Raw genomic sequence first — 27,270 nt, forward strand, 5'->3', positions numbered from 1 at the left:
TTTAGGTTTATTCCCTTCCATTTTTAATAGAAATAAATATACAGGGATCGGTTACTCTTTGTTTTCCTTTGTTAATTGTTCTGTTACCAACAGGGCTAACTGTTTTCTGCAGCGCTGTATAGTGCATGATATCTCGATGTCGATGTCCTTTTTAGCGGTTAACAATTTACAACTCGGCAGCCTGAAGTTTTTAAAATGGGAAGGCTTCCTAATTTGTATCATTTCACCTTTCTGTGTTGATTACTAATCAAAAGCAGTTCTTAAACATTTTGATGTTGTTATAGTGGATGTATGGTAGATGGATTTAAGCTTCTCTGATAATTACTACATGATTTTAAACAATATATATTTAAAATAAGCACCTACAATAAATGTGTTGAGCCATATTAACCTGCCAATGGGATCTGTGAAAAAAGTAATGGCCTCATTTTTCTCATTAATTTCTTTACTTTTTTTTGTGAAGCGGCTATAAGTGGCATAACTGTATTTAAAATTAACAGATTAGGTGTAGGGTGGTTTTTTTTTTATACTTCTAACATAGCATGTGGTGTTGACGTATTACTGTAGGCCAAGTTTGTCTTCCACACCAAGACGTGAGGAAATTGTGATTTGTTCTCTCCACCACAATTGAATTATACACTTCTCTTCTGTCATCTTCAAACACTGCAGTTTACCATGGGACACAGTGTACATATTTCTTGCCATAATGGTAAATGATTGATATATTTAACGATTAATAAATTTGTGATTTCTGCTGACATGGTGCTTGTGTTTTAATTTCCCAATTGATTGTGATTTTTGCATTGGCAAATGTGTAATGTCTGTTTGAAATAAGAAGTCCGAGACACAGATGCAGTTTCTTATGAGCCAGATTCACAGTTTGAAAATACATGTGTTTGCTTTTGTCGTTTGTCTTTTCGTTAGCTCTTAACTGCCTTTCCCGAGTACCTGATAGTACCCCGTTTATGCTGTACTTGGTTGATAGATTTTGCACATACCTTGTATTTATAGGTCCATCTTTAGAAAGGTTTCAGGTAGTTTCCACATTTCTGTAGCTGCCTTGCTGTGTTTCATATGCTCAGCCGGTAACACAAGATGCTGTAAGAGCAGTTATTTTATGTTTAGCATTGCAGACCATAAAACGCATTCAAGTCCATAAATAATTAGCATTTAAAATAACGTACCAGCTTAAAAGCTTTCGTGTATGTCTGTAGTGACTTTAGGCTCTCTTATGCTGAGCCACAACTGAGAACACTCCTTTTATACCAGCAAAAAAGGAGGACCGAGGGGGCAGAGGAGAGCAGACAGCTTCCAGCTTTCCCAGGTCACGAAACGCAGAGCTGGATCATTTCTCCGGTTCTGCGCCAGGGCAGCATACTTGCGAGCCAGACCTGTAGCAGCGGCGTTGGTGTGGCAGCGATCCAGGAGTACCGCCTGTGCAAGGGGTGAAAGCATATTCCTGGGTTTGTGCAAATTTCAGTCCTTCCTTCTGGGTGGCATTTTGCTATGTATTTGTAAACAACAAGAAAAATAGGATAGAGCTCAGAGGTTTGGAATGTTTCGGTAAACCCCAGAGGAAGCAAATGCAGTTTAGGCTGTTGGGAGGTTTTATATTTTGTCATATCACTTCTACCTACTTTGTTTACTCATTTTTTCCGCTAAATGCTATTCCAGAAATCACTTTGACTTCCATTTTAACTGTGCGCCTGCAGTAAGCTGTTTGACAGCAGTGGAATTGCAACTACTTTCAGGTATGTAGAGAGGAAAAGATATCACCCCATAAAGCATAATGACAAGGAGGCGGGTGGGGAGAACACATTTGCTCAACCTTAGGTTGAAGATGTAGGAGAGGGGCAGGGGGGTTGTGGGGTTTGTTTTCCAATTGTAGTGGATGTCCTTTTATAGCACAAATGTTTTAGTATGCTGCCTCCTGGTGGCTTTTTGTAATGATGTTTTCTGTTTAGGAGCACGCGAGAAGATGCTATTTGTTCTGAGCAGAAAGGAACCCAATGCTTTCATGCATTACCCTTTTTTAATATGACCAAGGAACACAGAATATTTCTAACCCAGAATATTTCAGAGGCTGAAAACGTCCATTTGCTGGGTCTTGAATATACACCATACACATACCTGGAGGAAGCAGATGGATTCCATTTTCTAAAAATGGGCTCCAAGAACACAGTGAAGAAAATAAACATCTGTCTCCTAGAGTTGTATATTAAATCTGGAGTTCATTGTGTCAAAGATAAACTTTACTGTGCCTTCAGTGTGCTATTAATCCTTTCTAATGTATCATCTCCTTGGACTGTGTGCTCGCAGAAAACAGAATTACTTCATTCTTCTCAGGGCTTTTCTTTCTTCTTAAATTTGTACAGTCATACTTTATACATAACTCATGTTAAGAAAAGACCATTAGTCAAAAAATTAACTGCATTAGTTAGAGAATTGATGCAAATTGCTTCAGGAGATTCAGCTTTTCTTCCTAACAAATTATTGATAAAATACAGGCAGCTGGGGGTGAATGGATTAAGAGTTCAGTGCTGCAAGGTCCAGCTGCTAAATGTCTGGTTCCTGCAGGGAGAGCCACTGTAGCAGAGGCCTGACACACCTGTACAGGAGCATGGGGAGGTTTGGATCCCCATGAGAGGGGAGACTTACCCATCCTGAGGACTTGTCTAGGCCTCACATGAAAGGAATCCTACGTATAGCAGACTAGAAGCCTTGCCTCTATTCTCCCTCTCTTGCACAGGTATCCGCGGCTAAGCAGAACAAGTTGCAGGATCTGCTCTCAAGACAGCATGCATGTAAAATGACAACAGCGCAGCCATTCTGCATGCTCAGATGCTACAGAACAGCAGCGTGAGGCTGCTTGTTTCCAGCACTTTCTTGTCCAGACTCTGAGCCCAGATGAAAGGCACTGCAGACAGTAAGTTTGGGGAAGAGGAAAGTATTTAATCACAGAGCGTGAGGGGAGGAGAATCAATACAAAAAAAGACAAGCTGATAGAAAACAGGGTTTACAAGGCAAAGAGATACAAGATAAGTATTTCTGTATTTACAGAAATGTCATATTCTTTCTTTAAAGATACTGCTGGAACCTAGCTAGCTATGGGGCTGGACTGTCTTATGAACTAACTGGAAATTTGGCCCAGTAACTTTTTTCATAACATCCTCTAATTAGTTATCAAAGTTACATAGTTGGATGTGGCAAGTGGTTGGGACAAGGTTGCTTCCCTTAAAACAGCAAGGGCTGAGTCTGCATAGCCACAGAATATCCTCTGAAACTTGCATTAAATTGCAGTGTAGACTATCAGGAACCTGACACACCTCATAACAGCTAAGGGCCATAATTACTCACTTCTGCTGTTCCCTGAACTCAGCCCATAGTGGAAAGATGCTGCCTCATGTCAAGGCAGAAAAATCAGCAGCACATATCACTCAGTTCCCTGCTCACCGTCAGGTATTTCCCAGTGTCCTAGCAAGCTGGTACAAGAGGAGAGGGGAGCAAAGTTCATTAATAAACAGCCGGCTGCATTAAGAGAGAGTTCATGGCAAAGAAAACATCCCTGAGCTGGGAAGGAACAGACCAGTCCACTCTTTCACCACTCCTTTTCCCACCCTTCCCAGGCATTCAGTGTTGGCTCTCCGAGAGGACAGCTGCCCAGGACCAAGGCACTGACAGCCACAGATCATTAAGTAACACATGTAGTCAAGGGACCCTACTAGCAAGCAATCAGCCTGATAGTAGAGGTAAGAGCCCATGTTCATGTGCGTGACAGCTCATTTTATAAGCAAAGTTATTGCTGAACACTGGTACCTAAACAGAAGTCAAACCCTTAATAAGGACAGAGAAGAGAGTACTCCCAAGCATACACCTCTGTCACGTTACAGCAAGACATCAACTTAAACACCATATAAAGCTGGCGCCATGTCTTAAGTCCTGGAGAGGGGGTAAGTACCAGAGCAAGGAGCAAGAGTTCAGCTCCAGGACGAATGGCAGAATTAAGGCTGCTTCCAGTTTCAGAGAAGAAAAAAATAAGTATACTAAGATACTTGTGAAAGAAGATGTTCATGGACTATTGAGCTAGTGTCTCCCTCACACGGGTCATTTGGGGGGATTATCCTAGAATGAAGTAACTGCGAAGATGCGATGTCAATATTGTATAGATGTGCTGATGTTACTTCAAGTACTGGTGGTAGTGCCTACTGACGCATTTTAGCATGCGTTCCCTTCTGGTTGATGTACCCGTGTGCTTCCTATGGTGACTTTCTGAATCTGGCAGCCACTACTTCAAACACCCTGTACCACAGGATTCCCAAAGAAATCCCAGCATGCTCTGCTAGGTGATGGATCCGCTGGGAGTTTTATGGAGTATAAGCAAAAACGGCAGGAGCCCCAGAGGCTGGCGTAGGAGGCAGCTGATGATCTGTGCTACTGTTACTTGCGAAGTGACAGAAGATGTTCCAGGCAAGGATCATCACTCTGATGGGTGTCACAGAAACTCCGAATTGTGCCTGGAGTGAAACGGGCTGAACTGAGTTTCACAAAACCCCAGTGTAAGGGCTGGTAGGCGCAGGGTGAGATTTGGCACTCGAGTTCTCCCTGGTGCTCCACGCATCGCTGGAACGTGCCTTGACCTTGTCTGTCAGCAGTGTCCTCCTGCTCTGCAGGCCTGTCCTTCCTACCCCAGGTACTCCTGACTCTCCCTTTCCTGTGATGCCTTATTAACCCATCTCTCCCTGAACTATCAGTGTCCTGTTTTACCAGAATTCCCTTCCAGCAGCTCTCCTTGCACAGCTTCTGTGCTGTGTTGGGTTTGAGCTTTATTTCTTTCCCTTGTCAGAAAATCTCTGCCCTGAATGCAGTTTTCACCCTCTCTGTACATTTCCTTGTGCCCCCAAGTTCGTTTTCTGAGGCTTCTACGTGATGCCTCTGCCTCTCACTGCCCTGAAGCAGGGATTCATTTGGCTGGCAATGGAGAAGGACCAATAGTTCTAAAGTAGGTGACTTCAAATTCAAGCTGTATTACAGTATAAAGCTGTGATAATTACAAAGTGCCCCTAATAATTAAAAAAATACCAGCTTTTTCTGAGCACCAATAGCTCCTAATCTAGGAACATGGACTGGCTCCAAAAAACAGACTCAAAACCCCATCGCTGGACGCTCCCAGGAGGGGGGCAGGAGCACGGCACTCATCTGGCTTTGGAGAGCGCGGTGTGGCCCTGCTCGGGGGCGATGGCGCCGAGAAAAGACGAGAACAAACCACCTAAGGGGCCCTGAGAGCAGAAGGCAGCTTTCCTTCTCCCCCCAGGGCCCAGACCACCGGGTTACTGGCTGCTGCCGAGGAGGAGAGACCCAGCTGCCCTGTGGGTGCCGGGCAGGAGCGATAAGAAGCGCGGCCTTGGAAAAGGAAAGAAAAAAACAAACCCAAAATAATATCTATGTGGGAAAAGCCTTGTTTATATCCCACTATATTATCAAAATTCCAAATCAAACCACTGTATTATCAAACCAGGATAAAAATACTATCAGAAGTGCTTCTTTTTCTTCTAGTACTTCAAATCAATACTACACTAACAGAGGTGAGGCTTAGGGAGCTTAACTTCCTTTAAAGTGGCATACAGATATTCTTTTAGCTTAGATCCAAAGGAAATAATTGTATTACATTTTAGTAAATTAAGAAGATGATTTATTAAATCAGTAATAGTTTAGAAAGCAGATTAGTGACAGGTGATCTGTTTGTTCTAGGTGAATAATTGACAGCTTGGCTTTCTTTTCTGTCTCCTAGCAGCTGCCTGAACACACTAACTTACACTTTGTAGAGCACTTTGACAGGGACCTGGAAGATACAAAGAGGAGTTTCTGCACTTTCTCATTCAGGCCAGGAGTCTGAGACTCAGTGTCCCTTGTGCAATGTCAGTGCCATCACCACTGAGTGAATATTTGAGGCAGCATTTCTCTGGGTTTTTTGCCCTGAAAAATAAGTAGGGAAGGATTTAGTTTGTGTTTCAATGCAGCTCAAAACAATTGTCAAAATCTCCCTAATGATAACAGCAGAAAGGGTCCCTTTCCCTGGACACCTGGCATCTGAAGGTGCCACAAAGGCTGAAAAAGGCAATGAGGATGAACACAAAGCTGAGGGCAAGACACATGACAAGTCTCCTCACCCAAATAAATGGATGCATTTCGCAGCTTCAATATGGGAGCAGATAAAAAAAGCAAAGGCTTACAAGTCCACAGCTGATGCTGTGCTGATCTCTTCTTCATAAGGGGTTTCTCAAGATCATGACCCTGAGGTGCACTGAGAGGCAGCATGGGCAAATATTTACTCTCTCCTCTGTAGTTAAAGAGGGGATCTTGGTGGTGGAGTCTTATCACATTCACACCTTTCCATAACCACTCTTTCCCAGTTAAGACCAGCTCTTCACACACAACAAGGCAAAACTACTTCACATCCCACAAGTCCTACACAAGGTCAGGGACTAACAGTCACCTCTGCAGATGCCAGTGCTGGCACCCCCAAGCCATTACAGCTGGGGGAGAAGCAGCCCAGAGCCATCCCCAACCCACCAAGTGCTCCCCAGCACAGCATGCAACTCTCAGGCTCTTGTCCTGCCTGTGGAGCTACAGGACTGAGCTCCAGCCCCTCTGGAGAGAGGGCAAGGGCGGCTTTTAAATCAGCAGCAGGAAACAATGGGGGAAAAAAAAAACAGCCTGGACTTACATCCCCACATCCAGAGGGAGAGAAGAAGCTCCGGGGCTCTGTCCTCACCTGGAAAAAGCATCCCTGCTCTCAGGGGGCTCCCGCAGCCCCACTCCATGGGTGCAGGGTGCCAGAACAGCCCTTTTAGCTGAGCTGGCCTTCAACAGGTAACAGAAACCCTGCCAGAGATGAGGAGAACGGGAGCTCCGCCGTAACGCTAGAACCCGACTGAGCATTTGCCCTGGCTGCATAACCAGGGCACGCCGGGGGTCTGCTGCCTTCGTACAAGCCAACAGCACTGCCACGTTCATCACGGGTCTGTGGTTTTACAGATCAATTAAAGCGTTTGCACGTTAACATGTAGGCAGGCAAGAACCTGAAACCTCTCCCACAGCCTTTAACAGAACAAGTCTTCCCCCTTCCTTTCCCCAATTTCTCTGCAATGGTAAAAGCGGGACCACTGTTTTGGAGAGTCAAGTTAAACAGTTAATTCAAAGGAACTTTTTTCTCCAGACAGGCGAGGTCATGCCTGGGATGTAAATGGCCCTTCATTTGGCAAAAGGCAAAACTTGAAACAACCAGACCCTCCCCCGTGAATCCAGCCTGCCTCACAGGGTATGCTTTAGAAAGAACGTGCTCCAGCCTTGCTTTGTCAGCCAGGAGAAGAAAGAAAAAGCCACATGAAGGCACACGCTGCCAGTAACCCAGCTCACGCAGGCACATTGCAATAAAACTGGGGACAAACACACTTAAACCTAATGACAGCAGGAAACCAGAGCCCCCCCCCCCACAGCCCCCCAGTACCTGAGCAGGGGTGCAAGGCAGCCCAGTGATGCTCCCCAAGCAACAGCAGGGGAAAAAAACCCCAGCAATAAAACACCAAGACTCACGAGAAAAAGCAAGGATTCACAACACAGCCCCCACCAAAGTGAGACCCCAGCCCCTGGGCCGGAGCTTAAATACAGAGCGGGGCCAATGGGGAAGGGCGTGTGGGTGGTGGGGCTCCAGGTGGGGCCGTCGGGTGATGGGGGCCTGGTGGGGCCCTCCCGAGGCCTCCGGCCGCGGCTGGAGCCCGGCAGCTCCGGCAGCCCCACGGGCATCCCCAGCGCTGGCTTCCCAGCAAGGCCGTCGGCATCCTTCGGAGCGAAGGGCCAGGCAGAAACCCCGTCTCCATTTCGGAGGTGCCAAAGCGTCAGAGCCATTTAAAATCATAAATGCGGCAGAAACATTGTCAGCTGTTCCAGATCCGGGACCCGTCCCAAGCACATTAAGGGCAAGTCCCAGGCCGTCCGGATTTGCGGCGGCGGCACGGCCGGCTGCGGCAGAGGCGAGGAGGTCTCGACGGGTGCTGTATAGGGGCGGGAGCATCAGTCTCACGCTGAGATCAGGTCCGTATAGTTTGCTCTACGCCTCAGAATACATCGTGAGGCTTGGAACAGTCCCGCCTGGCCTGACGAAGGAGACAAATCACCTGAGATTTGAAACAGCTCGCTCAGAAGCAGCCTTTTCTGCCAGGAAAAGACTGCCGTGTCCCTGCTGGGCTGGAAGCGCTGCTTGCGTGTGCGTGCGTCCGCTGGGACGTGCCGCTGCCTGGGGCACGGGGGCTGCACCGGCAGAGCAGGATTCAGGGTTGCGTCCTTGTGGTCTCGTTGCTGCCGCGCCGTCCCGTTTCTGCTCCTCCTTTGAAAGTCTTTGGGTTGCTAGAGGGGCAGGCGCCGTGCAGGAGGCGAACTATGCTGGGGCTTGCGGTTACAGGCTTGGTTTTGTTCTCGTAGGTCCTGGAGCGGGCTGGGGCATGGCTGTTGCGTGGGATGGCATCGCGGGCGACGGGAGAGCCTCGGAGGACAACGGTCCCCTCTCCTCCGTACACCGGAGCAATCGCTCCCCAAATGCATCCAGCTCCGGGTGAGTGCTTTTGCTTTTATCTTCACATGGCGCGCGTGTGTGCGTGTGAGTTGCAGCTTGCCTGTACCGAGCTTTATACCGAGTGTGAGGCCGTGGTTTATCACCCCAAGGAAAGCGAGAGCGAGTTAGTCACTGGGTGGGATAAGCAAAGAGTACCCCCAAATCTCTTCCACAGGGGACATTTTCAGCTTGAAAGAAATGCTCCCTTGCGAATTGTGAACTCTGGGTGAAGCCAGCGAGATCCCTGGCGTGGTGATACTGGCTGGGTGTGGGCAAACACGCTCTGACCCGTGCGGGCGGGGAAGGAGCGAGCCCTGGGAAAGGTCTCTGCGACGGCCTTTCAGAAACCGAACCGGCCAGCTTTTACACTGCGTGCTCTCCTTCCCCCCGCTGTGGCGTCACTGCCCTTTCCCTCCACCTTTCCTGAGATGAGAATTTAACAGGAAACTATTTTTGGCCTCGGTGGTTTTCTGTAGGCAGAGACAACAGCTGTAGCTGGAGATGTACTGTGAGCCGATACCCCAGCTGGGGCATCACGTACATAGACGTGGAGCGCTCACAGCCGCTGCGTGCACCCAGACGTAGCGCGCGCACTTGAAACCAGGATCGACAGCGACTCGACGGGAACTTCACGAGCCCCTTGTTAAGTCCCGGTCTGATTGTCAGGCTCGGGGAAGGTTTGTAAAATGATCCCAAGGGCGAAATTAAGACACAAACGAGGCCCTATGCCGCCAATCAGACATTTTATTGGGTAAATATGAGAGAGTAAAGCGATAGGAAAGGCAGGCAATATTAGGAGGCAATTAAGCAAGCCTGCAGAGAGATGAGCAAAGGATAGTCACCACCATGGATCCAGCGGCTTCCCGTTGGTTTTTCGGTGGTGGATGGCCACGCTCAGGTTTCGGTGTGCCGTCTGTTATCTGGTGTTGGAGGGGGAGTTTGCCCTCTCCTTCCCCTTTGGTTACCCAGGGCAACATGACGGACCCAACACGTGCACATCTAACATATTGCTGGGGGGGCAAGCAGCCTGGCCCGGATACCAGTTGGTGTCCTATTCTTGGTGGTGCCTGACAAGCCAAAGAACGGCCTGCTGCGCCAGCAAGTTTGCCCAGGTTTCCTTGCCAGATGGTGGTACTTGATAAGCCAAAGAGTGGTCTGCCCTCGGGTCTTATCAGACAGAAGAGGGGTCTACTGTCCGGTCTCATCGGATAAACACACACAAGCAGGTTTGAGACCATTGTTCTTAACGCTCCAGTCCCTTACACCCTAAGGAGGGATAGACCATTGGAGCTCCACACGCCGGCGCCTCCGCTCCAGCCCGGAGACTGGGTCGACGTCAGGTCCTGGAACTGGGAGCCGCTGACTGAGGAGTGGACAGGGCCTTTCCCGGCGTTGCCGACAACTTACGCGGCTGCTAAAGTCGGGGGCGAAGGACCCTGGACGCACTGTTCCGGGGTCAAGAACGCTCCTGCGCCGTGGATAACAGAATCATCTCCTCCGCTTAAACGGACATTGGAGAGACAGGACAGAGAAGACAGATAAAGCAAAATGTTGTTAATCTGCGTTCCGCGTGTCACCCTACTCTGGATTAAAACAGAGCCCTGGGAACCTACTTCGCACGTGCAATTCACGTCAGAGGTAGCTAAAGTATCAGTTTAAGTGCTTGTTGGCTCTGTACTGAAATGCCAAGGCATTCGAAGCGGGGGGTACCTCTAATTGGCGCACCTCTTCCTTCTGGAATTAATCGGGCCGACCCGAAAATGTGGCAAGGTACCACATCAAGCAAAAACCCACCATCCAGTTTTCCGGAATTAGAAGTAAACCCATTGACTTTTACCTGGAATGGCACCGTCCCTCCATGTGCCTGCGTTGCAGGTCATGGCCCTTTTATAGGAAATTACCCGTCTTGTAACGAGCCTCCTTCCTTAAATTTTACCCAAAATGTGACAGACTCCTTCCATCTCCTTAATTACACTGGGCTCCCCGCTCCGAAAGGAAGGGGTTGGTACCGGCGGTGCGGGAGCCCAGCTCGCCAAGTGTTGCCTTTGGGGTCGCGAGGGACCTGCGCGCTGGGAGCCCGAAGGTGACCGCGACTGACAAATTGTGTGAACAAGGAGCATTTCTTAAGCGGAACAAAAGGCCGTCAAGGCTGCTGGCTGAGCGACCTGCTGGCTTGCATAGCTTTGCTAGGTGGCTTATCCCGGCCCTCGGAGCTGGCGGACTAGAGACGGCAATGGGGAATAGATCTGCGGTGCCAGAAATCAGAGAGAACAGGGCTGCAGGCGCCGTACGAGCATTACAGACCCAGGCATCTCGTTTACCCAGGTAGCGCTGCAGGAGCGGACGGCCCTTGATCTGCTCCTCGCCTGGCAGGGAGGTGTCTGTACAACCACCAGTGCTAGTTGTTGTGTCTGTGCGGATCGAAGCAGCAGCATCTCCACGGGTGTAGGAGAGACTGGGGCTCAGACTCAGATTTTACATCAGGTAACTAAGGATGATGCATCTTGGGGCGGTGAAGAAATGTTGCGGAAACTTACCTCCGGGCTACCCAGTTGGGCACGGTTAAAGACTCTGTTTGTGTTAACACTACTGGTAATCCGCAGGCGTAGAATAGCCTGCGCCTTCGTACGGGGTCGTGCCGGCATTTCCAATCCGTCCGTCCGTCACAGCGGATACATTTGAGGCTGGAACTCTGGGAGAGATGCGGCCCTCAGAAGAAAAGCGGGGATCGCCACCCAGCTGGGGCATCACGTACATCGACGCGGAGCGCTCACGGACGCTGCGGGCGCCCACACGTAGCGCACGCCTGGCGCGTGCGCACGCAGAACGCACCCCGCACGCCGACGTGCTGTTGGAGGTCGTTTCTGAAGCCGAGCAGAAGCAGCGATTTTCCAGTTAGCAAACCTACCAACCGCTTGTGCCTCGGGAAGGGAGTTTGGGAGGGAGCTAGAAGACAGGACAGTGTTGGTGTACGTAACGAGCGGCGGAAGCCCCCCGGCTCTAGCCGTGGAGAAGAGCTGACAGAGCGGCAAAAGGGAACATCTTGGCACCAAAGCCCGGGCGGCGGCCAGAGAAGCGCGAGGTTGGACAAAACCGCAGAAACCGGGGCAGAGGTAAATGCGGCGAGGGGCGATGGCGACCCCCGACTCCCTTCGGGACCGAAAAGCTTTGCCCCCCCCGCCCGAAAGGAGCGTGCGGGCGCGTTCACGTAGCGGGAAAGGGCCTGGGGGGCGGTCGGCCGCCGGCTGAGCGCGAGCCAGGTGGCCAAGGCGGCCAGCGGCACCCGGGCTCGTCTCGGGGACAGCGTGGCCAGCGGGAGCGGGGCAGGGAGCGGCCCCCGCGCGGGGCACGGGGCTCGCTCCTGCCGTAACCGCCGCCCGTGACAGCCGTTGCCCTGCCGCCGCCCGGCTCGTCGTCAGGGGATGACGGCCTGCCGCGCCGAGGCCCGCTGCAGCGCTATTGGCTGTTGCCGCAGGCGCCGGCAGCGCTGATTGGCCGCGTCGGGTGGGGCCGCCCCTGGCCGAGGCTTGAGGAAGCCCCGGGGCGCAGTACCGCCGTGCGCCGCCAGGGGGCGCCGCTGCCGCGGGCCGGGCCGGAGCGGCGGGCGCAGGGAGCGGCGGGGCGGGGGGTCCCGGGCCGGGCGGGGGCTCCGTGCCGTGGCCGGGCCCCGCCGGGGGAGCCGGGGGCCCCGCCGTGGCCCTGGCGGGCGCTGAGCGGCGTCGGGAGCGGTCGGGCCCGGGCCCGGGAGCGGTCGGGCCCGGGCGCGGGCGCGGGCGCGGCCTGGGGAGGGGGTGCCCGGTCCCGGGCGGGGCGTGCGGGGGAGCCCGGGCGGGGCTCGGCCCTGCCCGCGCTCCTGGCCCGTCCCCGGCGGGGGCCAAAGCGGCCGGGGCAGGGCCGTCCCCCCGTGCGGGCCCCGGGGGCTTCGGGGTGGGGGCCCCGGCCGCGGGCGCTGCCGTGCGTGGGGGCGGTCGGGGCCGGGGGTGCGGGCGGCTCGGCGGCGAGGCCGGGAGCGGCGCCCGGGGGGCGCGGGGTGGAGTTAACGCGGGGTTGGGGCGGGTTTGCGGGGGGCTGCGGGGGCAGAGAGGCTCCTCAGCGGCTGGGGGCAACGCCTGGCGTTTTGGTTTCCTTCGGCGTAACGCAGCGCGTTACCGCCCGCGTGTAAGAAAGCGTTGACCCGTCCCCCACGCGCGCTTGCTAGCCACGGGTGACGGTTCCGGTGTGAAGTTCAAACTGGGGATTAGAGGCTGAAGTTTTGACTGGGCACAGCGCGTGTTGCGTTTGCGCGGCGATTTTGACCGCGCTTTTCTTTCTCCCCCAGAGCACGGAGCGTTTTGCTGCCCCCCGTCCCCCTCCGAGCCCTTCCCGTCCGCCTGCCTGACCCCGCAGTCTCGCAGCCGCTGGGTTTTGCCAGGAGCCCTCGAGCTTTGCTGGAGTGAAACCAGTTTTGCCTCATGCCGACGTAAAACCAGCTGGAGGAGGGCCCGGCCTGGACATACGGACTTTGCTTCGTGGAAGCCGAGAGCTGTTTCCCTCCCCCCGGTGCGGGATCCCCCGTGGGTGCCCGGCCGGGGCCCGGTGACTTCCCCGGCGCATTTCGGCACCGACCCTCTCCGGGGGCAGCGGCTGCGGCTCGGCCTGCGGGGCTGGGGGTCCCCGGCAGCTCCCGATTTCAGCCGCGGGCTCAGCCCCCGCCCCAACCATGAACTGGCAACGGCGGAGAAGCTGCGGAGAGGCCTCGGCACAGCCGCCGGCAGACCTCGCGCGCCTGCCCGCGGCCCGGGGTGAGTGCGAGCGCTCCCCGGGAAAGCGGGGTTTGCCTGCGGTGACGGGTTGCGCTGCCTCCGGGGAGCCGGCGCGGGAGGAGGCACCGCGGCCGCGCAGACGAGGTCGGGGACGGCCGGGCTCCCCCGACGGGGCGGTCAGGTAGGGGGATGCATTTGCACCGGGGGTCCCTGGGCACGGGGAGCTCCCCGGGCATCCCACAGCAGGGCGGTTGGGGGTGGCCCTGGGCTCCACGTGAAGGCATTGTTTGACTTAAACCCTTATTTTTTAGCTCAAAATGTGCTGCGGTGGGAGCAGAGGCCGCTTCAGGGATCCGCACCAGCTCCTGCAGCCCTGTTGGTGAGATGGTGAAGCCGGCCTGGCCAGGCACGGGCAGCAACAGCCGTCCTGGTGCCGCCAGTCCCTGGGGAGGTGCTGGGGGCACAGGCTATGCCGTATGGCTGTGCCAACGCCCGGGGAAGGCTCATCCGGCGCCCAGGCGAGGAGCGCAGCCCCGAGGCGACGAGCACCGGGGGACACCGATGGGGAGGCTGTGCCCAGTGAGGTGAGTGCCCCGAGGCGGCGGGGCGGGGGCTGCGGGACGTTTCTGGGCCGCTCTGGTCTCCACGTGAAGGCATTGTTTGACTTAAACCCTTATATTTTAGCTCAAAATGTGCTGTGGTGGGAGCAGAGGCCGCTTCAGGGATCCGCACCAGCTCCTGCAGCCCTGTTGGTGAGATGGTGAAGCCGGCCTGGCCAGGCACGGGCAGCAACAGCCGTCCCGGTGCCTCGGGAGGTGCTGGGGGCACAGGCGATACCCTATGGCTGTGCCAACGCCTGGGGAAGGCTCATCCCGGCGCCGAGCCCCGGTGAGGTGAGTGCCCTGACGTGGCGGACGAGCGGAGCTGCGTGGTGGGACTGGGCACTGGGCTCCCAGGGCCAGCTCTGCCGGCCGAGGGACGGGGAGGGCGGGGGCTGTGTCCCGGTAGGGCTCTCGGCAGGGTTTTTGGGGGAAGGAGGGTCCTGGCACCGGTGGGGCAGCGCTGGTGCGGGTGCTGGTGTGTGTCCCTTGGGGCTCACAGGAGCTCGGCACCGCAGGGCTGGGGCCTGCACCCCCCGGGCAGGGTCGCCCCGTGGCCAGGGGCTGTGTGTGGGCACAGGCAGGGCCCTGGGGGGCCCCGTGGTTCCCGTCCCCGCATCCCACCCTGAGCCAGGGCCGGGCAGGTCTGTGCTGCGGGACGTTTCTGGGGGCCGTGGCTGTGAGGGGCGTTTGGGGAGGTGGGAGCAGGTGCTGTTGGGGTCCGGCCCAGACCCCGCTGGCACTGGTGCGGTGCCGGCCCCCTCCCCACCATGGCGCTGCTGGAGTCGGTCTGTGCCGCTGCTGCGCAGGGCGGGTGGGGTTTCAGCCAGATCCTGGCTCTCACCCACCCTTCTGGGGGAAACGGGACGTTTCTGGTGCCCCATCCCGGTCTCTCCCTCCCCTCCCATCTCGGGGGTGCGGTGCGGGGCTGCTGCTGCCGAGGGGCTGGGCAGAGCTGCAGCTCCGGGGCTCTTTGGGCCGGGCCGCGCTGCCAAGAGCTGGTTGTGCCACGTCTCTCCCTGCGCAGGGACAGACAGACGGACGGAGGACCCCCAGCCACACCGGGAGCCACCTCGAAGAAGCCGGGCTGCCTGCACCGAGGCCGACGCTGCCGCCTGCCCTGCGCCTGGCTGGGGACAGCCCTGCCTGCGCCCGCCCGCAGACGCTGCCGGGGCTGCGCAGCTCCAGCTCGGCTCCAGGTTGGTTCTTTGGGCCCCTGTTTTTTGGGGATCCAGCTCGGTTTGGGTCCCCGTTTGTCTGTGTGTGGTTTTGTTTGTTGGTTGGGGCTCCCCTTTGTTTCAGGTCCCGCTCATGCACGGCTCCAGTTGAGTTTTGGCTCCAGCTCATTTGCGGTTCCTGTTTGTTTCTGCACCAGTTGGTTTCTGTTCGGCTCCAGCTCATGGGCGGCTCGGGTTCCTCTGCAGCTCCGGTTCCTTGCGGCTCCAGCTCGTTTCAGCTCCGGCTCCTTGCGGCTCCAGCTCAGTTGCGGATTCTCAGGTTGGTTGTTTCTGGCCCAGCTTGTGGACGGCTCCAGCTCGTTCGCAGCTTCAGGTCCCTGTTTCTGCACCCTTTCTTTCCAGGCCCAGCTCCTGGACGGCTCCAGGTCAGTGCTGGCTCCAGCTCCTTCTCCTCTCCAGTGCAGTCTCATCTCCAGCTCGGTTTGCTGCTTCAGCTCATCTTCAGCTCCAGCTGATTTTCAGTTCCAGTTTCTCTGCGGCTCCGGCTCCTTTCCATCTCCAGCTCGTGGGCTGCTCCAGCTCCTCCTTGGTTTCATCCCCAGCCCATTGCAGCTTGTGCTTGCTGAAACCATCTTGGCTTTGGGCAAGGCCATAATCGATCCCTGTCAGAACTGTACGTGCTCTGAATTGCGGACTCATAGAAGCAGCAGCAGCCGGGCTGCCTGCGCCGAGGCCGACGCTGCCGGGGCTGCGCGGCTCCAGGTCGGTTCTTTGGGCCCCTCTGTGTTTGGGGTCCGGCTCGGTTTGGGCCCCCGTTTGTCTGCGTGTGTTTGTTTTGTTTGTTGGTTCGGGCTCCCCTTTGTTTCAGGCCCAGCTCCAGCACGTTTGTGGCTCCAGTTTGTTTCTCCTCCTGTTTCAGCTCCAGCCCACGGACGGCTCTGGGAAGCTGCAGCTCCAGTGCATCTGCACCTTCAGCTCCAGCTCGTTCCTGCTCCCAGCACCTTCCAGGCTCCAGTTCAGTTTCAGCTCCAGTTCAGTTTCATCTCCTCCGGCTCCAGCTTCTCCAATTCTGCTCCAGCCCATTCCAGCTTGTGCTTGTTAAAACGATCTTGGCTCCGGGCAAGACGCTGCTGGGACTGCGCGGCTCCAGCTCGGCTCCAGGTCAGTTGTTTGGGGTCCAGCTCGGTTTGGGCTCCTGTTTGCTTTGGTTTGGTTGGTTTGTTGGTTGGGGCTCCCCTTTGTGTCAGGCCCGGCTCCAGTTCAGTTTTGGCTCCAGCTCATGGACGGCTCCAGCCTATCTGCAGCTTCAGGTTGGCCGTTTCTGCTCCAGTTTGTTTTCAGCTCCAGTTCCTCTGCGGCTCCAGCTCATTTGCACCTTTCCATCATTTCAGGGCCAGCTCATGCACGGCTCCCGTTCAGTTTTGGCTCCTGTTTGTTTCTGTACAGGTTTCAGGTCCAGCTCCTTTGCAGCTCCATTTCATTGCCACTCCAGCACATGGACGGCTCTGGACAGTTTCAGCTCCAGTTCGTTTCAGGCTGGAGCTGTCCGTGAGCTGGACCTGTTTGCAGCTTCAGGTTCCTCGTTTCTGCCCCAGTTCATCTGCGCCTTCAGGTCCAGCTCATGGATGGCTCCAGCTCAGTTTTGGCTCCAGCTCAGTTGCGGTTCCTGTACCAGTTTGTTTCTGCTCTGGTTCCAGGTCCAGCTTGTGGACGGCTCCAGCTCATTTGTGGACCCAGTTCATGGATGGCTCTGGGAAGTTTCAGCTCCAGTTCAGCTGTGGTTCCGGCTCATGGACGGCTCCAGCTCGTTCCAGTCTCCAGTCGAGTTTCATCTCCTCTGGCTCCAGCTTGTTTGCGGCTCCTGTTCCAGTCCAGTCTCATCTCCAGTTGGTTTTGGGCTCCAGTTCCAGTTGGTTCCAGCACCAGCTCCTCTCCAGCCCATTGGGGCTTGTGCTTGTTAATGCGATCTTGGCTTTGGACCAGGTCGTAAATCAATCACTGTCAGCACTTGCATATGAATAATAAATGTCATAACTGTACGCCCAGTGTCTGGTTGTTGGTCAGTCCCCGCGCCGGGGGTGGTACACGCCTCGAATAAAGGCTGGACGTGGGCAGAGGGGGTGTGAAAAGTGCTTTTCGCCCCAGAGACTATCTCAGACGTTTAATTCGGCCTGGTGCATGCCAGCCTCCCGCGCTTCGGGGACCACCGCGACCGGACCCCCGCCTCCGGCAGGGGCCCACGCACCGCGACCGGACCCCCACCTCCGGTGGGGGCCCACGCACCCTGCCCACCCCCCAGCGCCCGCCCGTCTCCCCCCCAGCCCTGGCCCCAGCCCCAGCCCCAGCCCCGGGTTTGGCCCCAGAAACAGCCGACGGGGGCTGCGTTTCTGGGCCCAAACCCCCAGGCCTCTGCCCCAGCCCCGCGCAGGCAGCACCGGGGCTCCCCCCCGGCCCCCAGACCCCCGGCTCCGCAGCCCCGTGCCCCCAGCCCCGCGTGTGGTGTCAGGGAGCCCGGCAGCCCCGGCGGGCTCGGGCCGTGCTTGGGAACTGGCCGGGGGGACCCGCGGGCGGGCCCGGGCCCCGGGGGGCGCGTCTGCATCGGGCGACCACGACGACGACGACGGGGGGCGCCGGGCTCCGGCCCTCCGGGCTTTATTCCCCGGCGCCCCGACAAACGCGGCTGCTCCGCGGAGCCGCCGCCAGCGCGGCCGCCGCCGCCGCCCCGAGAAACCCCGGCCCCGAGAAACCCCGCTCCCCCGACGCCCCTTCCCCGCTGCTCGGCCGCGGCTCCGCCGCTCTCGGCTCCGCCGCTCCCGGCCCCGGCCTCACGGGCCCCGGCCTCACGGGCCCCGGCTCCGCCGCTCCCGGCTCCCCCGGCCCCGGCCGGGCCCTGCGGCTCCCGCGGGCCGAGCCCCCCGCGCCTCACCTGGCCCCGCCGGGGGAGCCCGGCCCGGCCGCTGCCGCCCCGGGGCCGCGGGCGGCGCCACCGGGGGGGAACGAGAAAAGGGGGCGCGCGGCCGCCGCCGGGGCTCAAATCTGCTCGGCCCCGCCCCGCGCACGCGCCCCGGCCACCGCCCGCCCCCGCACCTGGCACGGGCCACGCCCCGCGCACGCGCCCCGCGCCCCGCCCGCCGCGCCCCTGGGCCCAGCCCCGCCCCCTCGTTACAGACCACGCCCCCTCGGCCGCCGCACCTGGCACAGGCCACGCCCCCTCGTTACAGACCACGCCCCCTCGTTCGCCGCACCTGGCACAGGCCACGCCCCGCGCCCGCGCGCTCAGGCCCCGCCCCGCGCCCGCACCTCCTCCGCCGCCGCCAGACGGGCGCCGGCACCGACGGCGGCGGACGCCGGTAGCGGGGCGGGGGCGCCGGGCGGGGCCCCTCGCTCGGGACGCGGGGACGGAGCCGGGCGCGGCGCGGGGGCTTCTCCGGGCCGGTGTGGAGCCGAGCCCGGGGCCGGTGAGGCCGGGCCGGGGCCGGGAGTGGGGCCGGGGCTGGGCCTCGCGGGTGCGCGGAGCCGGGGCCCTGCCGCTGCCCCCGGCCGCTGCCCGCCTCTCCGCGGGCGGGCGGGCGGGCGCGGTGCGGGGCCCGGGGCTGGAGGACCGCGGCAGCGACTTGGGCCCGGCCTCTCCCGAGCCCCCGGAGCCCCGAGCCCGGCCCCACGGGCCCCGTCCCGGCGCCGGGGCAGGAGGAGCCGCGCTCCGGGGCCGGGCCTCGGCGCCCAAGTCCCGCGCTGCCCGCTCCTGCCCGCGGCTGGGGGGGCCGGAACGAAGCGGCGGCGGCGCTGAGGGAAGGCGGGAAGGGCCGGGGGCTCCCGGGGCCGGGCCCAGCCCGGGGTGCGGGGGCTCCGGCGGGCACCGGCGGCCCCAGCCCGGCCTCGGAGAGGAGCCGCGGGGCTCCGGGCTGAGCCCGGGGCCGGGGCTCTGCTGCAGGCCCCGAGGCGGGACCGGGTCGCTCTGCGTCAGCCCCAGCAGTGGCCACAGGAGCCCGGTTCCGAGCCCCAGAACGCAGCGCGGGGGCTCTGCTGCTGACGCCCGCCGCTGGCCACAGGAGCCCGGTTTGCAGCCCCAAAACCCGCGTTTGGGGCTTGGTCTCTCTCTCTCAGCTCTCACACCGGCCCCACGAGCCCGGTTTTAACACTCCAAAACACAGGACCTGGCCTCTGTTCCTCAGCCCCACAACTGGCCACGTGAGCCCGGTTTCCAGCCCCCCACAACACAGGACTGGGGCTCTGGCTCTGAGCTCAGACACGCAGGACTTGGTCTGTGGTTCAAGCCCCCTGAAACGCCGGACTCGGTCTCTGGTTTGAGGCCCAGATTTGGCCAGATGAGCCCGGTTTCAAGTCTCCAACACGCAGGACTTGGTCTCTCTTTGTGAGCCCAAACACACGGCGCTGGGTCTCTGCTTCAAGCCCCCCCAACGCAGGACTTTTAGTCTCTCTTTGTGAGCCTAAAGACTGGCCGTATGAGCCCTGTTTTGAGCCCCCCCAAACACAGCACTGGGTCTCTGCTTCAATTCCCCTGGAATGCAGGGCTTGGTCTCTCTTTGTGCGCCTAAAAACTGGCTTAGTGACTCTGGTTTCAAGCCCCCAAACCACAGGACTTGGTCTCTGTTTCTCAGCTCTGAACCTGGCCAGATGAGCCTGGTCTCAGGACTCCAAAATGCAGGACTTAGTCTCAGTTTCTGAGCCCTAAAACTGGCCGCATGAGCCTTGTTTTGAGCCCCCAAAATGCAGGACGCTGTCTCTGGCCCTGAGGTGCAAAACACAGGACTTAGTCTCAGTTTTGGGGCCTTAGAACTGGCCACGTGAGCCTTGGTTTGAACCCCCCCAAACGCAGGACTTGGTCTCTGCTTCAAGCCCCCAAAACACAGGACTTTCAGTCTTTCTTTGAGCCCAAAAAGTGGCTTAGTGACCCTGGTTTCAAGCCCCCCAGGTGCAGGGCTTTTGGTTTCTGGATTTGAGCCGCAAAACACAGGACTTGGTCTCTGCTTCTGAGCCCTGTAAGTGGCCAAACGAGCCTTGTTTCGAGCCCCCCACCAACGCAGGCCCTTTTAGTCTCTGTTTCCGAGCCCAAACACACAGGACTTGGTCTCTGCTATAAAACGCAGGACTGACTTGGTCTCTTTTTTGAGCCCTGTTTCAAGCCCCAAAATGCAGGACAGAGTTTCTGGGTTTCACCCACAAAGCATAAGGCTTGGTCTCTGTTTCTGGGCCCAGTTGCAAGCTCCCAAAACACGGGACTTAGTCTCCACTTTTGAGCCCTAAAACTGGCCCTATGAGCCTTGCTCTGACCCCCTCCCGAAACACAGGGCTTGGTCTCTGCTTCAGCCCCCCAAACGCAGGACTTGGTCTCTTTTTCCTGAGCCCCAAAACTGGCCAAATGAGCCTTGTTTCGAGCCCCCAGAATGCAGGGCCTGTTGAGTCTCTTGGGTTTGAGCTGCAGGGCTTGGTTCCTAAGCTCCAAACCTGGCCCGCTGAGACTCATTTCGAGCCCCTCAAAGCGCAGGACTGGGTCTCTGCGAGCCCCCAAACCTGTCTTAGCGACGCTGGTTTCAAGACCCCAAACCACAGGTCCCCGTCTCCACTTCTGTGCCCTAAATCCGGCGGTGTGAGCCTTGCTCCGAGCCCCCAAAGGCAGGATTGGGCCTCTCTGAGCCCCAAAGCGGCCCCACGAGCCCGCGTTCAAGCCCCCAAAGGCGGGACTCCTCAGTTTCTGGGTCTGGGCCCCAGGCCGCAGGACTCGGGCTCCGTGTCCCAGCTCCGAGCCCGGCCACGTGAGCCCGGTTGCAAGCCCCGCACGGGCCGGACTCGGGCTCCGCTCCGCAGCCCCGGGGCTCTGCTGGGAGCCGGGCCCGGAGCCCCCCCGCAGCCCCCGGCCAGGGCCGGGCTCCCCCAGGCGCGGGGCCCCGCTCTCCGGCCCGGCTCCGGCTCTGCTGAGCCGCGGGCGCGGCTTCGCGCCCCAAAGCGGAGCCGGGCTTGGGCCCCGGCAGCCCGGGACGCGCTGCCTGCTCCGCGCCCGGAGCCCCGCAGCCGGGTGCCGAGCCCCGGGGCCGGGCCCGGGAGCCGCGGCGGTGCTCGGTGCTCGGGCAGGGGCCGGGGGCCCGGCGGGGCGGCGCGGGCGCGGGCGAGGCCGGGGGCGCCGGGCTCCGGCCCTCGGGGCTTTATTCCCCGGCGCCCCGGCAGAGCCGCCCCGGGCCGGGCCGGGCCCCCGCCCGCCCTCAGCGCTTCCGGGCCCCGCCCCCGCCCCGCCCCCTCCTTTCATAGACAGCGCCCCGCCCCGGGGCAGCCCGGGCCCGCCCACTCCTTTTATGGACAGCGCCCAGCCCCCGCTCCGCCCCGGGTCCCGCCGCCCGCCCGCTCCGCACCCCGCGCCGCCCGCTCAGCCCGTGGCGTCACTGCAGCGTCATATATCAACGCCCGTGTCGCTTCTGACAGCGGCGACAGCCTCGGGCGGGTGGCGGAGGGGCTGCTGTGCCCGGGGCGGGAAAATCAGGGGAAAAGACCCCGCCATCAACAGCAGCAGCCGATTCGCGACCCCGCGGCCTGCGGGGGGCTGGGGTGGAGGCGCTGCTGCCCTCTCGGACGGTTTCCCCACGGCTGATCCCGTCTGAGGGGCGGCGCTGAGACTCTCAGCCACATTTATGGCATCACTTTGGGCACCGGTAGCTCAGGGCTGCAACAGAACAGAAATATAAACCCGAAACAGAATAGTTTGGACACTTTGCTGTACCCAGCGACGCGGATGCAACCCAGGAATCGAGAGGAGGTTCCCACGTGCCTCGGGAGACTCAAATCATTCCAGCCTGGGCAGGCAATGAGCATTTTCCCCTCTTAGCCCTCCCAAACCCTGCCCTCTCAGCGTCGGCATCAGCCTTGCGCACACGCCCGCCCTTCCCACCAGCCCGAGAGGCCAACGCAGGGGAGGGGAGGCCCCGTCGGCCCCCTGCGGCCCCGTCCCCGGGCCCATTCCCACTTCTCTCTCCTTCGCCTTGCTCTGAAGGCAAAACGCCCGGAGCTGGGGGCCGGGGGGCAGATGCCGAGTCCGGGGCGTTGGGAGGCAGAGGCCGATGCTCCCGCCCCTGCCCCCTCCCAGCCTCCGCAGCCCCCGGCCCCGTTCGCCCCCATTCGCCCCCGGCCCCGTCAGCAGCCGGAGGAGCCCAGAGGGGCGGCTGGCTTGGCTGGGGGTCCCTACAGATCTATGAAGCTGATGAAGGTACCCATTTTTCCACTTGAAGCCTGACAACGCCTGCCTCTTCCCTCAGGAGAGGGACCCAGATGTGCTCCGTCTCCCCTGAGCAGGTTTAAGCCCACTTCCCAGCTTGCTTCCCCATCCAAGTACCCTCTAGCTATACATACACACACATAGAGATATCTCTCAACTTCAGCGACCGTTGCGCAACACCAGCTCCACTCCGGCTCCTTGCCTAGATTTGACTTCTGTAATTCCCACACGCTCCTTACCAAGCCAGGGTCATTTTTTTCAGCTGCTCAAAGAGGAAAGCAGGCGCCCCAGGCCCAGCGGCCCCAGACGAGACGGGACTGGGGCTACGGGAGGGGAACGACCCCCCGCGCTCGGCAGCGGGGGCGCAGGGCCCCCCCGAGCTCGCGCCGCCGCCTCCTCCCCGCGCTGGGCGAGGGGGCCGGGGAGCGACGGCGCAGTCTCTCTGCCGGGGGCCGGCAGCCGTGCCGGGGGGCCGGGAGCAGCAGGGCCCCCCCCAGCCCCCAGGCTGAGCCCCGAGCAGGCTCAGCAGAGCCCCCACACACGGGGAGAGCCCAAAAACCAAAGCTTTCCCCCCCGTTCGGGCCGGGGACGCCCAGGCTGACGCTGCCAGCACGGCATCACCGGCGGCAGCCCGGCCGGTCCCCGGCGTCCCCGCTCCCGCAGCTCCTGGGCGCCGCGTGCCCCCCGAGCGTCCCTGGGCGAGGGCTGGGGCTGCCGGGCGCTGCCGCGGGGCAGGGTGCTCCGTCCCCAGCAGCCAGCGCTCTGCCCAGGCCCGCTCCCCGCCGCAGAAATGGCTCCTCTCGCGTCCCTCCGGTTGACACGAGGCCACGCTTCCCTTGGCAAACCCCAACGGCCAGGCGCTGGGCTCGCCCCGAGGCTGCTCCCACGGCCCCAGCGCCCAGCCCAGGGGCTCCGGGTGCCCCGGGGCGAGCCCCCGCAGCGAAGCACAAGCCCAGCCGGCCCCGGGGACGCTCACGGGGCCATCGGGGCGCCCGGACCCCCGTCGGGCACCCGCACGTGGAGCAGGGCTGGCCTCCGCACGGCCAGGCTCCCCACAGCCCCTCGCCAGGGCCGCGGGCCAGCGGCTCGGCCAGGGCGGCCACAGCCTCCCCGCAGCCCGGAGGGCCCCGCAGCACCCAGGCCTGCACCCAGGCGGCCCAAAAGCCCCCGCGCCCCCACCCGCCATCCCATCCCCTCCCCTGCCCCCCGCCCCCAGCCCAGCCCCCAGGTGCGGGTCCTTGCCATCGGCCGGGAGTGCCCCCAGCTGTGGGGCTGCCCCAGCTGCGGCGGGGGCAACCCAGGGAAGGAAAGGGGGAAAAGAGAAAAAAAAGGACAATTTAAAGAGGAAAAAAAGGGAAAAAAAAGTCAAAAAGGAAAAAAAGGGAAAAAAGGGAAAAATGATAAAAAAGACAGGAAAACAAAAGAAAGAAAAGAAAAAAGACAGAAAAAAGCAGATAAAAAAGAGAAAAAGAGAAAAACCACAAAAAACGGGGGGGAAGGAAAAAACAGAAAAAACAGGTAAAAAAAGAAAAAAGAGAAAAAAGAAAGACTATAAAGAAGAAAAAAAACAGTCAAAAGGAAAAGAGAAAAAGCATAAAACAAACAGCACCACAATAAAAAGCGGAGGTGCAGAAGCAGGGAGCCGAGCAGCAGCCCCAGCCCATGGCCCCGGGGGGCAAAGCCGCTGCAGCAGCAAAACTGCCCCCGCAAAGCCCCGCCTGGGGGGGAAAAACCCAACCCAACCCAACCCAACCCCCTCCAAACAAACCGTGCCCGATGAAAAACAGCCGAACAAGAGACGGAGCTGCTGAAAAAGAGCAAAAGAAAAGGGCACGGCAGATCCTGGCCCCCGGCCCCAGGCCGAGGCCGGGCAGCCCGGGTCGGGGTCCCCCATCGCCCTGGCCGGGGGGGTCGCGCAGGGCGAACCCCGGCTGCTTTGGGGCACGGAGATGGACAGATCTCTGTATAGCTCAGCTACACGTTACAGGCGTGCCCGCTGCATGGCACGCAGGCGCTGCGCGGGGCCCGCGTCACCCCTGCCCGGCAGCTCCGCTCGCCACCCCGGCGCAGGGCCGGCGTTTGGCCGAAGGCACGGGGCGGCTGCAGACGGAGCTTGGCCTCGGCAGCAGCTTCCCTGCCTGGGGAAAGGGGCTTTGTTTGAAAGGCAGAGGGGCAGCTTTTGGGGAGGAGCGGGGGGCTGCCCCGCGGGGCGAGGGGCTGGCAGAGCACGGCCCTCGCTGCCTGGTTGATGCCATGGGCAGGCAGCGCCGGGCGGCCCCGCAGTCCCATTTTCCCATTTCAGTCCCGTTTCACCCAGTCCCGGGGTTGTGGGAACGGGGCCGGGGCTGTGGGATGAACTGCCCCGAGCTGCTCCGGGGCTGTGGGAAACGCTTTGGGCATCAGCAACATCCCCCCGCCCCGGGCCCAGGGCTTTCCATAAAATAGCCGAGGCGACGCAGCGGGGAGGGACGGAGCCAAGCCATCGCAGGGCCCAGCCCTGGGGACAGGCGGTCGCTGAGGAGCCCCCGGCCACGCAGGACAGGCTTTCATCCCGTTTTTCCCTTCTAGACCCTTCTAGCGAGTCACGTCCCTGCGGCTGCGGCACGGCGGCTGCTGCTGGCATCGCCGCGTAGCTAGCTAGGCACGAGGCAGCGATTCCCCAGGGGCACGTGCAGATGTGAGAGTATTTTCTTGTGGTGTGCTGACTAACATTCCTTTCTTTCTCATTAGTTTACGCTGTGTTATATAAAAATCAATTTCGCTTAACTTCGACATGGTGCGTGCTCAGCACCCTCACGCGTGGGCCCGCAGCCCTTCCCAGGCCATCCTGCGTATCCCTGGGGAAAGGCAAACAAGCAAACAAGCCCCAGTCAGTGCATTTGTGGGGTTGGCTTTTCCCCCCCGCCCCTGTCCTCCAGGGTAAAGATTTGTTTAAAAGGTTTCTTCAAAGAAGTGGCCACCAGCTCATGACCAGGCGGGACGGGACGGGGCTGCCAGGAGTTTATTAGCAGGCTGGGCTGCCGAGGGATGGGGTGTCCTCGGGCAGGCGGCTCTGGCTCCCTGGGGACGGCGTGTCACCTCCTGCGGGACACCCCTGCGCGGGAGGATGCCGGCGGCGTAATTATGGTGCCATCCTCCTCCTCCTCCTCCTCTGCGTCGGAGATCGGCGACCTGGGGGGGAACGGAGCCGCCCGTGGGTCCCCCACCCCGCTCCCTCCTGCCTCGCCACCCCTCCGTCGCCCACCGCCGGCGTCCCCAGGACATCCCCGTGGCACCTGGGGACGCGCTTTGCTCCGTTTTCACCCCCCCGCCTCGGCCTTGCCTCCTCCGGTGAGGAGGACTCCCCAGATGGAGAACAGCCATCGCAGCGGTGCCAGACTCGCACTCGGGAGGGAATTGTTCTGGTGCTCGGAGCTGGAGGAAGGTCACAGCCAGGGATCGAGAGAGAGACGTAGCTGTACACATTCTTTCTGCAGCATCTAAAAAGCAAAGGCTGAGGCTCCTGTAAAGATGCTTTTGGCCTTTCATGCGTACTTTTTGTTTCAGCTGAGGGCAAGCTTCGCATTTGCGTTTGACTGCAGAGGTCTGGGCGAGCTGCCTGTGTCTTTTTCGTGACGGAGTTTACTTTCAACCCCTTTGCTTTTAGCCCCTCTTCACCAACAACTCCTTCCCCATGCATCAGGACACTTTGGAAACGTCTGAGTGCTTCTAAGTCCACTGCAAATGGCGTGGGAGATTAAGCAAGCCAAATCCAAGATTTAGGACTTTCAGCATGCATTTCCTTAGGCTCAGAAAGCACCCTTCAGTTTTAAACAGCTTTCCGATGTCAGTGACTGAGAGCAGCACCTCCTTCCCAAGTCACGGGCGCCTGGAGGCATGTTGGATGTAGCTGGTTGCCAGAGAAAGAAAGGCACGGTGGCAGCAATCGCTTCTCCTCGGAAGCATAAACCTCCTCGGCTGGCACTGAAATGCCTTGAGCCGCCGGCGCTGACGTTGCGGCTGAGGGGCACCTGATGTAAAACCACCGGGGAGAGAGAGTTTTTGGTCCTGCGTGTTCGGATTTGTGAATTCCAGCTAAGCAACGTTTTGTAATGGGTTGTGAACACACAAGACACGGAGGGAGAAGGCTGCCGGGGACCAGACGGCCGTCCCGTGCCTCCCTCGCTCCTCTAGTCTTTCCTTAAGTGTCCCTTATTGACCACAGCAAGAGACAAGCTCCTGGGCTGCGTGGCCAGGCCGTTCCAGGGCTGCACCGGCTTTCCTAGGAAATAAGAGGAGGACAACCCTGAGTTCCTTCTTTAGGTTTCCAAATTTTGTTTCTTCAACGCTGTTATTAAAATGAGTTTGAGTTTTTAGGTGAGGAGCTGTTGCCTGGAAAGTGGCGTGCCTGCTAGTCTCGTACAGCAGCGTAGCGGTGGTGTGGGACAACAGGGCTGTGTGTTACTTGCCTTCGCCTCTGTAGGAGTTCTACAGACTGAGCTTTGGGCGGGACAGGACGGGATTCTTGAACCGCTTCTGCCACTGGAGAAGATGTACGTGCCATTATTTCTTAAGGGATGGAATGCAGCGCATCTGCCACCGTCCGCGTTTGCGGCCACGGGTCCAGAGCAGGTGAACCACTTCAGAAACTCGCTCTGTACAGTTCCACGTCTCCACGTCCAGCGGATGGGAAGAGCGATGCCTCCCTCAGTTACCGACTCCCATCCAGTTCCAGTTCTTGTTTCCTACCAGCGGGTCGATTCCTGCTGCGGATGAGCGGTCGGGGACACAGAGCTTTAGGCTGCTTCCCACGCCTGGTTTCTCCGGGCATCCCCACAGCACCCAGTAACGGGGCGTCCCCTTCTCGCCGCTCGCTCTGGGAACGTGTCTCGCCCTGGAACAGCAGGCCTATTCAAAAAGACAGCAGCTTTTTCTTTGGCAG

General features: G+C 59.3%; 1 protein-coding gene and 1 long non-coding RNA gene across 12 annotated transcripts in view; one reads left to right on the top strand and one right to left on the bottom strand.

Moving 5' to 3' along the window:
* Positions 1–1,011: 1,011 nt before the first annotated feature.
* On the bottom strand, positions 1,012–7,620 carry LOC148051602 (uncharacterized). The gene is made up of 3 exons (XR_015699565.1): positions 7,508–7,620; positions 1,185–1,434; positions 1,012–1,098 (listed from the first exon to the last, which is right to left on the bottom strand). It is a non-coding gene; the product is annotated as an uncharacterized LOC148051602 (long non-coding RNA).
* Positions 7,621–12,263: 4,643 nt separating this feature from the next.
* The window catches only part of LOC148051603 (uncharacterized), a 52,406-nt gene continuing 37,399 nt past the window's right edge, over positions 12,264–27,270 (top strand). For 6 of the 11 annotated variants that reach the window (XR_015699559.1, XR_015699552.1, XR_015699560.1 and 3 more), the window contains exons 1-2: positions 12,569–13,389; positions 13,662–13,934. The gene's annotated coding sequence lies outside the window, so the exon portion shown is untranslated. Of the gene's footprint in view, positions 12,359–12,568; positions 13,390–13,661; positions 13,935–27,270 lie in introns of those variants that run through there. The other 5 variants (XR_015699554.1, XR_015699555.1, XR_015699557.1 and 2 more) reach the window with 3 other exon arrangements.

This window comes from Nipponia nippon, unplaced genomic scaffold (genome assembly GCF_047370975.1).
Source record: "Nipponia nippon isolate SJK-2023a ecotype South Korea unplaced genomic scaffold, ASM4737097v1 scaffold_6, whole genome shotgun sequence".
In the NCBI taxonomy this organism is placed as follows: Eukaryota; Metazoa; Chordata; class Aves; order Pelecaniformes; family Threskiornithidae; genus Nipponia; species Nipponia nippon.